The 15,372-nt window shown below is 45.9% G+C and overlaps 1 protein-coding gene across 3 annotated transcripts in view; it reads right to left on the minus strand.

The window, feature by feature from the left end:
- Positions 1-14,341, minus strand: part of ATP2B1 (ATPase plasma membrane Ca2+ transporting 1) — a 61,683-nt gene extending 47,342 nt beyond the window's left edge. For 2 of the 3 annotated variants that reach the window (XM_084283427.1, XM_084283425.1), the window contains exon 1: positions 14,201-14,341. The gene's annotated coding sequence lies outside the window, so the exon portion shown is untranslated. Of the gene's footprint in view, positions 1-13,859; positions 13,976-14,200 lie in introns of those variants that run through there. The other variant, XM_084283426.1, reaches the window with a different exon arrangement.
- Positions 14,342-15,372: the final 1,031 nt, after the last annotated feature.

Here is a 15,372-nt window from a genome sequence, read left to right on the forward strand (position 1 = left end):
ACCTATAAAAAATTCTTCCAGCTCACCTTCAGAACAAGCCTGTTTACACTGAACGCTTAAGTGCACTTCTGTACGTTGCACCAGTAGACTCATGCCAACAGCAAACATGCAGGTCTTTCTCTAGCCTATTCAATAGCAAGCCATTCTCAGTGTGCTACAGAGCTATTCCTGCTACAGGAGGCAGTTTTGCATGTGTATCCATTCCTACTGGAATCCTTCCCTCTCAGCAAAGCAGCATGAAATTATTTGGTGGTTTGGGGTTTTTGATGGTGTTTTGTTGTTGTTGTCGTTGTTGTTTTTGATTTTGTTTTTGTTTTGTTTTGTTTTTTTTTGGAGAGTGGGGGGAGCAAGGGTGGAAAAATATCTTATTTTACTGCTATTTGTACACAGTTCAGAGCAGTTATCCAAGTAAAGGAACTGTGCAATGTTCTCAAACACTATACAGCTAGAGAACAGACTCAAACTAAATGCAAAGGAACAATTTTAGACAGATACACAGCTGTCTGTCAAGACCAGAACCTAGTTTGATGCATGGTGCCTCATGCATGCGATTAACACAGCCTAGCTTTTGAGACAGCTTTCTTCCTTAGAACTCAATAAAGCAGGTGCTTACTAAAACATTACCATTTTGTTGAGCAACTATAATTAAAATAAGACATTAGCTGTCAACAACAACAACAAACACATTTTCCACAGAGCAACTATTTTCAATTATTTCATTTCCTCACAGTAAAATTGCTGAAAAAAATCCTAAACCAAGCTATTTTAAGATAATTTATTATTTTAAGTCATTTTGAGAAGTCTCAGATTCATCCAAGTTAAGGAGTCAAAACCATGCTAGGCTTTCGTAGAAAAACAAAGCATTTCCTTGTGCACTTAGACTTCTCAGCTGCTCTTGCTTGACAAGACTTGGGTTCAAGGCAAAGCATTCAGTTAAACTTTATGGCCTGTATTATGCAGGTCAGCAAGTTGTGGTTTACTTGTTAACATGAACATTATTAAAACACATCTTCGTATAATAAACCAACGGTGACTCAGCATAAGCATGAAACTAAATTCTGATCATAAGTGGAGGATATCCAAGTCATAGGGCTAAATTCCAGGACCTATGCCCACAACTGCATGCCCAAAGGGAAAAACTGGAAGAGCAGGATATTATATGGTAGGGTGAACAGTCACTACTAGAAGATTTGCTCTAACTGTGTGAAAGCCGAAGAAATCGCCTGCTGTCACAGAGCCAAGCAGTCCCTTTCAAGTATAACAGTGCCTAAAGGTACCTGCAGACAGCCCCAGGTATACCAAAAGAGATGTCTAACTGGAAGAGCTAGAACGTTTGACTGCAATGAATTCTTAAATCAGGTTTGCACGGTAGTCTCACAGCTCTGAAGCATTTGACAGTCATGAATTACACTACCAAACGCCTGGACAAAAGACTCTGTACTTTCCAGGAAATGTACCTTGCAGGCATGAAAAACCAGATTATATCCTCAGACTCAGCAACAAGAAGCCAGACTCTCCACATTATAAGGCTAAGGGGTTCTTGTTCAGAGATATCCTGAACTAATAAATGCTAAAAGGCAATCTTGCTTCTTATGCCATTTGTCCAGCTTCAGAGCTTTTAGTGACTAGTACAGTAGGGAAGCTTATTCTCTCAGTCCTCCAGAACTTTCACACCAGCCCCAAATTCTGGAAAGTAAAGACAACCAGAAAGGTCATGTGATAGTCATAACATCAGAAAAACAAGAAAGCAGAATAGATTGGACTGGCATGTGAAGATGTCCATGACTTTCAAGAGCAACTGCTTTCACTGTGTTCATGATATATACGCTAAGACCTTGTTCAAGGTCTTGAACTCCTTGAACTCCCTTCTTTCACCCTGGCTGAGTATCTGGTATCTCATGGGAACAAATAAATAGTCTGAGGATAAACAAACAAACATACAGACCGCTGTACTTCATGGAAGGATATAAGTTGCTCCCCCATGTGAGGCTTCCAGATATTATTTATGTACACATAGCGTACAACAATTGTGAAAAAATAACTATAAAAATAGGGATCAAATATATGTCTAGGCATAGAAGTATTTAGTATCTTGGCTTGGATAGCCCCATCCAATCAATGACACACAAAAACAGACCATGCTACAATTACAAAGGTATATACAACACCAGTGTTTACCATTATAGCAGGAGATAGCATCTGAGACACCTGATTAGCTTTCAGTAACTATTTGTTGACCCATTTTTCAGGAAAACCCCTCTTCCATTCATTAAGCTGTTCATAAGTCAGCATTTTGCATACGGTTATTTGAGAGGTACTACTCAGCTATTTGGTCTGAGTTAAGTTATTTTTGCAGAGCCAGCAGAGGGAGTACAGACATCATTTTACTAATCAGCTGTAGAAGAGATACCTTGTGAGAAAGCACTAAAAGAACTGCATACAACATAATGCAGTTAGTTTAAAGCAAGACAAGAACTTCCTCTGGCTTTCACAACCCATATGTCAATGGCCAGCAGAGTTAGTGTTTTGTTTTCAATCTGCAACTAACACTGATGTCTCAAGGACTTGCATCTGACAGTGTCAGGAGCAACTCTAACAATAATGACCAGCACCTTAAGTCTGATACCTTAACATGTCAAAAATATGTACCTACAGTTTCAGCTGGTCAACATTATAGATTCTGTCATTTCTTATTTATGGAAGGGCTAAACCCTGCTAGTTTCAAATCTTAAAGAGCAGCACACATGGATCTCAGAGAGCAGAAAAACTCAGACTCACTGGCAGAGCAGCCAGAAAGGCAGGGCATCACTAGGGCTGGAATGCAACAAGAGGCTCAGCCTTCCTGCTGGAGCTCCCAAAGGCATGCACCTAGCTGCAAATCTGGTTTTCCACATCCTCTGAAGCAAGAGCTCTGCTGCTCTATTTAGCATTTCCATTGATCAGCCTGCTGTGGAGTTGGCAATTATGACTGAATGGTGTTGACACAGCAGCTGCTGTGGAAATGGCTTGAAAGAGGAACAGGCTTTAAGAAGACAGATTGATAGCTTTTTGCCATCTCAGGAGCTCTAGGCCAATCTTAAGCATTTATCACATTTCATTGGGTGGTTATTTCTAACCTTCACTATTTAAAAGTTAGTATATGAAGAGCTCACATGAATGTGATAATTTTTTTAATCTCAAAAGTTTATTTAAAAACAAATAAGCAAGCAAACAAAAAACACAAAAAGCAGCAAAACACTCTCCACCCCCGAAGAAAGTAAATTTCAGTCTTTTTAAACTTCGCATCAAGTTTAAGAAGCTTTGACAGCTTCAATCATTAGACTTTAATCACTACCTTGCCCAAGAAGAAGAATGCCCCTAGAGCAATGGAATTTACCGTTCACTTGTTTCAGGTTTTAAAAATAGAAAAACCATCCTTTAGTAAATTAGATGGCTGATTCTGTTGCCCACCTCCTACAGAAAAGAAGCATCCACTTCTCAGCTTCATTTTTCCTTTACAGATTTGTTAAATGAGTAAGTCATTGTGGGACAAATGGGTTCCTCTCTTACAGAACAAGCTTAAGGTTAAATATCGTACAGCTGACTGCAGTTCCTCTCCTGTATGGCTGAGGACCATGTCATAGTTTTGCTTTCAAAATTCAGGGCTCAAGCACCACTTCCTTTTTGCTCTCACTATCCTATTCCTAGGATTGTTGTCAGGATGCACAGCACACTGTAGCAGCACAAAAATTGCTGCCTCTTCTGTCACAAGAAAGGCGATGTCCAAGGATCAAGATGTGTCCCAACCACCCTGATTATCCTTTCATTCCCGAAATTACTCTTGTCTCATGAAAGTGGAGAGTTTTGGCAGATGCAGAACAAGTTTGATTAGGAAGCTGATCAATACAGGAAAAATGTAGGTTTCAGGCAGACTGGATCTATAACCAGGCTCACTACACTGATAAGCTCGTATGAGTGCCAGTTCAAAACAGGAGACAGAGCTATGCAGAACCTGTTTAAGTCAAGCAAATGTGAAACTATACTCTCAGAAAAGCTGTTTTAAAAAAGACATTACTGAATTTATATGTCTATGAAGTCAGACAGCTGGTATAAGCAAGGTTAATGCCACAAATTCACAGAGCAATTTATTTGTTTAACATAATACCACAACTGTATTTCAACTTGCAACTGGCGTCTCATTAAGCTCCAAAGTAATAATATCTTTAGTAATATTTAGTATCTTAAAAAAGAGACACAAATTAGAAAAAGGAAGACTTGAAGGGACTAAAGACTGTCTCACTGACTGCTGAATGTACTTCACCTAAGCTTCTGTATTACTCCTAAAATCCTAGTAGTAGCACATCTTTGTGTTTATAATACTCTTTTGCACGACTCAGACTGGCATTCTAATCAGTAACATACAATGTTATCCATTGGTGAAATAGATGGGGTGCAAAAAAAGCTCTGAAAAAAAATAATAAAACACTTGTATGTATGTAGTACTTTTCTTCTTGGATAAGTATCTACAGCAAACTCCAAAATGTACATTTTAAAATCACAGTAGCTATATTTAAGTATCTGCAGAAGTTTAGTTACCTGTTTTTAACTTGAAATGCTTAACACCTTATATTTAGTATACTGCTGAACACTTACTGATTCCAGTATTAATCACTCTCTTAAATTTAGTACTTAATTAGTAAAAGACAGCATGTAGCAGATGAAAATTTTAGTTTTTAGAAAACAACTCCAAAGTTTTGCCCTTCGCCATCCCACTTTCCTTTCACCAAGGGGACAGATGCATTGAAGTCTGTTATTTGAATTACACTTGTTAAAAGTTTGTTCTTTCTTACCACCATGTGTGAGATCCACCTGAACAAACGGTAACAATTCTATCTGAAGTATGAACCCCAGGCTGCTTTTTTTTTTCTCCTTTTAAATAGGAAATGGATAAATTAGAGCTGAATTTAATCTTTCAGCAGAAGCTATCTAGGACACAATCTAAAATAGTCACATGAATCTCATCTTGGAAGTACTTATGTCTGCTCAGCAGCAAAAGAGGCCTGGAGTGACTGGTTTCAGTTGTTGAGGTGGTTATGTAAGGGGCAAGGATTGCGCTACCAATGTTAACGGCAGCCAGCTCGCTGAATTAGCATATTGAGCAGATACATTACCATGTAAAAGCAGGCACATGTGAGAGTAAGGATGTGGTTTCACAGTTAGTTTAGGAATATCTGAACGCAGGCTGCTGCCAGAAGGTATAGCCCTGTGCCCTGGCGTGTGCTGGCTCTAATGCTCACCTGACCACAAGGTCAGGGAACAGACCTAGATGAGAATTAGTGACAAGAAGACAGAAGCAATGCATGCGGCTCCTTCTGAAGGTCAACATGCTGGTGGAGGCTGTCCCCTCCCAGTGCAGCACAAACCTCAACAGGTTAGTCCTCACCAGCACACAAGCGCTCTGCCAACTCCAAACCCACTTGTCTGGAAAGATCAAAGAATGCTTTGGACTGGAAGGGCCATCTAATCCCAACCCCATGCCATGGGCAGGGACACCTCCCACCAGACCAGGTTGCCCAAGGCCCCATCCAGCCTGGCCTTGAACACCTCCAGGGACAGGGCATCCACAGGTTCTCTGGGCAACCTGTGCCAGGGCCTCACTACCCTCTGAGTGAAGAATTTCCTCCTTATATCTAATCTCAATCTACCCTCTTATAGTTTAAAACCATTACCCTTGTCCTATCACAATGCTCACTGTAAACAGTCCCTCCCCAGACTTCAGGTCTCCTTTAGGTACCGGATAGGACCATGCCCAAGATGCCCGAGACCTTTCCCACAGACCTCCTCCCTAACCAAACGGCCCTTGACCTGAACTGCCACACAGAGCAGCTGCACTCAAGGTGCAGGGCATCATGTGCATCTTTGCTGAGCTTCTCAAGGCAGAGACGTTTTATACCACCAGGACACAGTCTACTCCTTTGGATCTGCATTGTTCCACTGCAGCAAGGCAGCCACTTGACATGGGCAACGCCCAGGACAGCCACAACTTTGTCTGCCTTCACCCAGAGGGATCTGGATTGCCTAGGAGCCCTGCTAGTTCAGCCCAGTACTGGACACACGTCACCATTTCCAGCTATTCTGAACCACTGCAGGGAAGAAGGTCTTTCAGTAGTGTTATTATTTTGTCAGCTCAATCGTGTTCAGGAGGCACCTTTGGCAACACCTATCAGAAGCTCACAACAGGCCTATTTTATGACCAAATTACACTGTATTTACTTTGGGCAGTTCAAACCATTTTGACTAAGATTAATAATATAGCTTTATTCCCCATATTCATTTGTTTAGCCTTACATTCAGCAATGGAATGGGAATATAAAACTTCAGGTCCATACAAATACAGCAATTCAGTTTTTGGATTGATGAGTCCACCAATTAGAATGCTACTGCACTATCTCAACAGAAAACAAAAATTAATACCCTCCACCTATTGTATTGTTCTATCTGGTGAACTTATTTTCTAAGCTTTGAAGCAGCCAGAATTCACACTGTAGCTTTAGGATGTCAAACTTCACATAGTCAGGACAATGCAGACAACCTTTTCTGAGGAATTTTTGGAAGGTGGTTCTCAAAGCTGCTGTCCAAAGTCAGAAATGCCATTATTGGACAGCGGAAAGAAATCCACACAAACTGCTCACTCATAAGTAGATGACATCCATGCCACCGCTTTATACACTATTTCATACTCAGACAGCTTTATGCACTATTCAGTGGCTATGCACTATTTCAAAAGGCTCCTGTACAACAGTGTGTGCTTTGAGAAGCCATCTCCATTTTATGGGTAGATCCATTACAAATGCTTCCACTAACAGAAATCAAATATAAAGAAAAAAAAACAAAAAACAAAAAACAATAGACCATGCTTCTCTCAAATTTTAGATAACTGAGTGCTTTACTGAGATAATTGAGAACTTCACTTTAGATGTATAGATTCAGTTCAGAAATGAGCCCCTACATCTGCAGTCACCACAGCCAGATGCACCTGCTATCAAAATACACTGCTGAAACAGGACTTCATGAAGACGTTGAGGCATTTCACTCTGCAAAGCAAGCTCATTGTGGGATGTGAAGAAGCTGTCACAACTACATGGATTTCAGAGCTGAAGTAGGTGAACACAAGCTGAAGTGATCTGAGCTGTTAATAAAGCAGAAGAAAGACAGCTGGAATCAGTGCGTTACCAGTGGTGGAATGCCTTCCCTACCCTCTCCAGCTGTCAGTCTCCAGCTTCCCAAATACATATATATGTATATATTTTAAAGCTGTTTGGCACAGACACTGCTAGTCAGATTAAATTATTTTATGTTTCACACAAACTCACCAGGGTGTGGTTGCTAGATACTGCACTGATTTAAGTATTGATTTGCATTATTATCCATAGGTTTCAAAGTTGTGTACCAGCTTTGTTCCCATGCGAAGGACAAAACTGGCAGACCCAACCAGTGTGAAACAATTTAAGCACAAAGTGACTCAACGGCAATAGCAGTAGCACATATAGGGAAGTGAAAAAAATCCTGCTCAACGGTGCATATTAAGCTTCTGCTTTAGTCTCTACTGCATCTGAACAGCCAGGAGAGATTCGAAAATACCACCCTTTCTCAGATAACATAAGGGCTAACCATACCTGTCATGGTTTCTACTCATTTCTTGCTTCTATCCCCTCCATCTTATCCAAGCAAAGCCTCAGAAAGCAAGCCCAGGTGCACAGTATGACAAACAGTTCCTCATTTCCTCCTCTACAGCATAAGAAACCACTGAGGCATACAGCAAATGGTTGCAATATTCTTTAATATTTTACCTAGGGCAACGATCTTTATGGATAGATCCAAAGAATCTTTTCTGGAAAGCCATTAGTTCATGGCCGGCACTCCAACTACTTTCCAATCTGCTATCAGAACAGTAACTTCAAGCTCTTTTATGTGAAAAGGTTACTACTTTCTAGCAAGCAGTTTCACCTGAGAGCTACACAAGGAAGAACATTCACACAGCAACTATTCAGATACTAACACTGCTTCCATCCTGTGAGCTGTGCCTCTCACCTCATGCCATGGGGAGCCTATTTTGTGCACTAGGATTGTCCAGCACAAGTACTGGTGCAGTGAGCCAAAGGGTCAGCGTAGCACAAACAAGAAGAAAAGTATAGAGCAACTCAGAATGCTGTAGAAACCAATGCAGCCTCCTGATCACCTCTGCCACCCCACCAAACTTTCTACTCGTGGTGACAGGCTAAAGAGGAGAGAACAGAAATGGTTGTCTCACTGTCCTCACAGTCTCTGATTATGATGATCAACACAGCAGTTGGAGAAGGCCATGATACAAGGATGCTGTAGCTCCAGAATAATAACAAAAAATATAAGTAATCAATCATCTTAATAGAAATGATTAGCAAGTATTTTGTTTAGAACTTGACAGACATTTCTCGGAACACTTACCATGTAAGTGTTCTCTAAACTTCTGAAGAGTCACAGTGGCCATCCTCCTAATGTTTTATTATATTCTACAGGGTTTCCTAAAAAAAAGTTAGCAGTAGCCACAAAACTTCTTAACTGCTAGTTGCTAAGCTCCTTACACCAATTAAGAGCAGAACACTCTGGCTATTCCTTTTGATGGTAGAAAAATTCCATCGTGCACAGCTGATGTCTCTGTTCTTCCACCTTTCTCCAGAAGGAGGTATCAGTTATTTTTAATTTGTTTCAAAGCCAGATACATATTGTGATTGGCTTTGCAGATGAAACTTATTTTATCATGTACTGTTGCTTTTCATTTTGTTGGTGGTGAGTTTTGGTTGTGGGTATTTTTGTGGGTGTTTTTTGGTTTCATGTGTTGTTTTTATTATTATTATTGCTATTATTATTTGAGAAATCTTATCATGCAATACGCAAGAAGTCTTGATTTCATTAAAAATGCAGTTGCTCAGGAAGCCATAGTAGAAACCACAAGCAACACATTCTCATGTTTGCACACACACAGCAGCAATCTTGAAAAAGCCATGCAGACAAGATAGTCAGTTGTCAAATAATATGTCAAAAAGGCTGTGTGACCTTTTTATAAGGCACATCTTTTACTCCAGGGTAAAGGGCATTCAATCTCTTTTCACTGGTACATGTACTTTAAAGATGATCAAGATCACCTCAGACTCAGAACCTTAAAATAAATACCAAAATTTCAGTTTAAATAAAGACACGAGAGTCAGAAAGAGAACACGCAACTATGAATCCTAGGTTAAATCCCAGGAAGTTGCATGGCTACTTAAATTAACTGTAGCGTGCGTGTATTTATTTTTATGTACAGTGCCTATCACCATATTGATAAACACTGTGATGGCAGGGCTAAGAACAGGAGTTGGCACGTTAGTACCTCTGTTACAACCAATAAGAGTGCTGAATCACCCTGTCTGCCTTGAGAAGGGGGTTGACACTACCAACTAATTCAGAACATGGTGCATCTCAGGCCTCTTCTTCACAGTCCAGACACTGTACACCAAGTGGTCAGAACCTAATAGTGTTGTATTCCCTACTGCCACCTTATCTTTCTGTGAATATAAGGGCACAAGTAAGGGTAGCAGATTACAAGCGATAGGCTCCGCAGAAGTGCGTTTTGAGAACATGATGTTTCCTGTGCTTACTGGGAATGAAGGCAGCATCCAGCTTGTAAGCAATATTGAAAGACTGAGACACGTAGACCACTGAAGTTAACTGTAAGTGAAAGGTCATGCAAGAACTTACTTGGGTTTCTTTTCCACAGCAGAACCAAAAAAGAAAAAAAGAAAAAGCCATCAATAAACCAACATTACCCCCTTGTGCTGAGAAGACACCAATCATTCTTTTAATGACAAAACGACCCAGACTTTGTGACCAGCAGCAAAGCTCATCAACCCTGTCATCCTCAAAATTTATCTACACGCTCCTTAACTGCACACTGCAGTTGGCAACAGCTCTAACAGAAGGATGTATCTTCTTCCCTCAATCCATTCTCCCCCATGCATCCCCAAGACAGGGCAGATGTTATTTGTCTTGTAACATGTGCTTACATCTTATCTATTATTGGAGAAAAAGAATTTGGATTTATTTTTAGAGCCATTTCTGGCTTTTTTTTTTTTTCCTAAAAACACCTCCTACATTTTCTTTACATTTCTTCTCCCACCAGACCTTCGAAATACCAACTGAGAAAGCCTCATGCCTACTTTGCAATTCACCAAAATTAAACTAATAACACCTCCCGCTGTCATCTGTCATTTAGAATAAGATTTGTAAGTGGCAGCAGAAATCACTTTCATAATGTTTACTGGAATATGAATAACTTGAACAGGCAGATCCCTCAAATTTACTGTTCACATGAAACGAAACCTGTCATGAAAACTAGAAACTCATTTTTATAAACTGCATTTGAAAGCTTGATAGTTTAGAAGTAAAATAGGAACTGGACAATTCCATGTATTTGTGTTCAGTCTGGAAAGGTGCAACAGTGGGTCCGTCTAATTTTCTGCCTGTTGATTTCATTGTACATGGTAACTCCCAGAAATTCCTCTTATCTAGTATCCTTCTACTCTAATTATCGCTATTGCTTCCATCTTCTGGATGCGCGTGCCCCCTTTCAGATACGCCGGGCACATTCCTGCTCTTTACAGGTGGATATGAATGTTTGGTGGGGGTTTCATCAACTCAGATTCTTACTTTTTATTGCTCTGCCATGCGATCAATGAACACGATCTTATCCACTACTTGAACCCAAAGTTAGGGAAAAAGCAACATTAGTAACAAAATTAGTTATTTAATCGTACAGAAATCCAAACCTGAAGACCAGCCATTTTCAGTTAGATTAGCAACTAATCATTAGCACACGTGAGAAATACTCTTCCTCTACATAAATCATCATGGGTTCACTTTTTTTTTTTTAAACAGGCGACAGTATTACTTTTGAAGAACAAGGAGTACAGCAGACAATCTGTTAACTTCTTAATGAGAAACAAAAATGGTACCTTCAAGAAAAACATCAACAGGATGAATACAAAAAATAAACCTACTTGAGACTGTTGCCTGGACTACAGCAAGCTAGGAAGAAGAGCTTATCTTAGCTTTTTAGACAATACTGCAATACCTAGATTTTATCTAATTTTTAATTAAAATACTTGAAAAAAAAAAAAAAAGATCACTATCTCTTGAACAGAAGCTTTTAACAAGCTTGGGTTTCTTCCTTATTATTCATTTTAGAAAAAATTAGGAATACTTAAGAGCATAAATTTAAGAACATGACTACAATTTTATTGATCCTTTTGGAGGAAAGTAAGCATGTGTTTCTGTACCAAAATAATCTGCTATAGATTGAAGTAGTTTTCCTTATTTCTCAAAAATAAAATTTACATTGGCGTGCCCTGGGCTAATCACGGCTGCTCATTAATCTGCATTAGATAAAATTTTGCTAACTGAGAGCTGACTTTGAGCAAAATACGCATACTTGCTGCACTGGCATTATTTTCCCTTTAAAAATGGAAGAGAATGTATATTAAAATAAACAGTTCAAACACTGAAAGACATCACTGAGGTCACATTTCAGTGGTAAAGAATGCTCAGTGCCATTAATATTTAGTCTACCTTAACGGAAGAAATTTGAGTTAGAAGATACTTTAGGTTATCTTGTCCACCCTTATGTCAAGGGAGACTTGCTTGCTACAGCATGTTATTGATTGCTCTGCCAAGTCCATTTTGAACTCATCAGTTAATATTGAGTTCCCAGCTCTAAAATCTTAAATGGTGGCAAAGTCAAGTCTTCCAAAGCATCATTTTTTTGATATTGCTTCAGTGGATACATTTCTTTTCCTCCTTACTATCTTCATTTTATGACTGTTTCCATTTTATCATATTCTTCTCTGAACAATCTCAAGCAGTTAAAAAGAAGAAAAAAGTAATTACTAGACCTTTATGACTACGAGCTGCAAGATATTTACAAGCCTGTCTGTGCTTCCTGTTAAGCTTCCACAACACGATTTAAAGGGTCACAAGTCCAACAGCTGACACAGGTTCTGTATTGCGGTCCATGAAAGAGTCACTTTCTAAATGAGATTCCAGCATTCGGCAGCAAAGCATTTTAATTGGTAGAATCAGTCCCAGATTATTAGTTTGAGTTCATACAGTGCAAGTGGGGATCCTTTGCTTATGCCATTATCTGTATGCAACTCGAGTCTGTAAGGAACCAAGACCTGTAGTTGAACCCATGCTGAAGTGACACTCATCTGGTCTACGCCTGAAATTCCCAAACACAACGCCTGCTTAATATGCAATACTGAGTCACTGCATGTATGCGGAGCATGGCCACACTGACAGAAAAATTACTTTTGCCTTCGTATCATTTTAATTTCCACTATCACAAGCAGCATTCTCTTCTGAACGACCTGAACAAGTAACGTTGCAATTCAGCACCAAGATAGCAATACTGACCGAAAAAACCTACAAGCACCTGTGTGTAACACAGGACCCTTGTTTTCTCCAAATAACCCAACCTGGGTGGGTTACCATGACGAACAGAGAGAACTGCAATACACCAAACAACCTAACAATGCTCTTCCAGACCAGAAATTTTACATTTAAGTGTACAAGCTTTTTTTTTTTTTCCCCTGACTGAATTCAGTGACCACTTTTTCCACTGACACGAAGAGAGTTTCCATTCATTATGCCATAAGTATTAAAGCTCTAGTACGTTGGAAGCCATTCCTGCCAACAAAGTCAATAGTTTAAAGATACACAAGTTTACTTCTGCTGGAATTCACTATTTGCGGTGTTTGGAACAAATCCTCAGAAAGCTCAAACAAACAGGGAAAAATAAAAACCTATCAGCTATGGCCAGCGCTACCACCTTCTCATACATTATATGACGAACCAGAGGTTGGCGAGTTACCTAGGCGAGCCCTTTTTAACCACCTAAAAATCCCATTCCGACGCCAGCCCATTGGGATCCAGGAGCATTTAGGGGATGCAGCAGCTTTTGGGCGCGCTGCGCCGCACTGCTCCCGCAGCAGGTAAGTGCGGACCGCAGATTGCTGGCGATGCCCGGCACGTCTCCCGGCTCCCCCCGGCTCGGGACCCGGAGCGGGGACGGGCTGGGGGCCGTGCCCTGGATGCCCACCCGGCCCCTCGCCCCCGACCGGGCGCTGCCGCTGCCAACGCGTCCCCACGGCCGCGGCGCGGGGGGGTCGCCGCCGGCTGCACCCCGAGGAGCGGAGCTGGCCGCCGGCACGCACAGACCGTCACCGGTGGGGTCCCCGTGCCGGGGGAGCCGAAACGACACCGAAATGCCCTCGGCGCTGTGCATCTACCCCCCTGCGGCACATTTCAGGAAGCGAAGCGGAGCCGGCGCGTTCAGACGCGCGTTCAGACTCCCGATCCACAGCGCCCCGGCGGCTCCGCCAGCCGCATCCCGGCCCCGGGCGGCGGATGCCGGGCCCGCGGTGCCCGGCGGTGGTTGGGGGGGGGGGGGGGTGAAGGGGGGAGGGTGATGCCGGTGCGGCTGCATCGGGGCCGCGCAGCACACGGCGACCGGGGGGCGGCCCCGGGGGGCAGCGCTGCCGCCGCGCCGCAGCCCCGCATCCGCTGCCCTCAAGGTCACGGCGCGCCCCGGCTGGAGGTGCGCGCTCCGGTTACCGGCTGCGGCGGGAGGCTCGCGGGGAAGGAGGCTCGGAGGCGGCCCGCAGCCCCCCGCGGCGGAGCGGCCCCGCCGAGCGCCTGCACCTGCCGCCAACGCCGCCGCCGCCGCGCCTGTGCGGAGCGGAGCGGAGCGGGGCGGGAGGGAAGGAGCGGGGCGGAGGCGCGGCGCCCCCCGCCGCCACCGCGCTTACCTCGGCGCCGCGGGGCCGCCCCCGCCGGCCGGGACGAGGCGAGGCGCCCGTGAACCTGCTGCTGCTGCTGCTGCCGGCGGTGGTGCCGCCGCCGCTGCTGCCGGTGCCGCCGCCGCCGCCCGCCGAGCGCACAAGGTCCCCGCGCTCCCCGCCCTGCCCGCGGCCGCCCCCGCCCTGCGGCCGCGGGGGGAGGGGAAGGGGGCGGGGGGAGCGCGGAGCGGGGAACCGAGCCGCGGCGGGGAGGGGGCGCCGGGGGAGGCGGGGGCGGAGGAAGGGGAAGGGGAAGGAAGGGGAGGGGGGGGGGGCGCGCACCGCCCGCCCCGCCCCCGTCGCCTGCTCACCGGCAGGAGCCGCGGGTCGCCTCCCGCTCTCCTCTCTCTCCTCGCTCTCTCTGTCCCCGGCCGCCCGCCTCCTGCCGCACGCCCCGGGCAGCGCCGCGGAGAGCCCCAGCCCCGCGCGGCGACCGTTACGGGAGCCGGGCGCCGCCGGTCGGGGCGGGGCGGGGAGGGGCGGGGCGATGCGGTGCGGCGCGGTGCGACCGCCCCCCGGCCGCCTCCCCCCCCTCCCTCCCTCCCTCCCCACCTCCCGCGCTCACCCGCCGCTGCCACCGCCCCCGCCCCGCCCCGCGCCCGCCGGTGCCCGCCGCCGGTCACGTGACGCACGGGGAGGGGAGGGGGGGGCTCCGCGGCGCGGCGGCCCCTCAACGGGGGGGGAGGAGAGGGGGCGGGACGAGACGCGGAGGCCACGCCCCCTCGGCGCCGCTACTGGCTGGCGGTGGGGTGACGCGCTTGTTTCCATGACGTCGCGGGGCGGGGCCGCGGCGTTTGATGGAGGCCGGCGGGCTCGGCGGGACGGTGACTTTGCCACCGGCGGCTCCCGAGGGGCGGGGCGCGGCGCGGCGGGGCCGGGCGGCCGCGCGCTCTCTGCGTGTGCGCGCCCGGCCGCGTGTGCGCGCCTCGCCTGCCGGCCGCGCGTGGCGGGCCTGGGGGCGGCCCCGGCCTGCGAGAGCCGTTGTGGAGCGGAGGTGGGGGGGGGGGGGGGGTGACCGCGTGAGGCGCCCTAACGGCCCGCAGCCGGGGGGGCCGGGGCAGGACTGGGGGGAACGGGGAATGAAACCACAGCCTGGCTGCTTCAGCGCGGCACCCGCACCCCACGGCCACCGCCACGCGTCAGGCAGCTGTAGTGCCGTCCCCTCTGACACAGCATCGCCGCTGGGCGCCTCGCCGGGCCGTGAACACCCCCGGCTCCCCACACGTCGTGCTGCTCCCCACACGCCCGCCTCGCCCAGCGCTGCCGCCGCAGCCCCCCCGGGTGCCGCAGAGCCGGGGGAGTTCCGGCGGCAGGGCGAAGGCAGCGCTGAGCAGCCCGCAGCACCGGCAGATAAAGCGGTCGCCCTAGCGGCGTGGCTGCCGTGCCTCCTTCTCCCCCCTCCCCTACCTGAGTCCCTGCCCCATCTCCCTCCTCGTTCAAGCGAGGCAGTCAGAGACACCGTGAGCAGTAATTGGCTCCTGCC

The sequence above is a fragment of the Netta rufina genome (genome assembly GCF_964035555.1).
Source record: "Netta rufina genome assembly, chromosome: 1".
Lineage (NCBI taxonomy): Eukaryota > Metazoa > Chordata > Aves > Anseriformes > Anatidae > Netta > Netta rufina.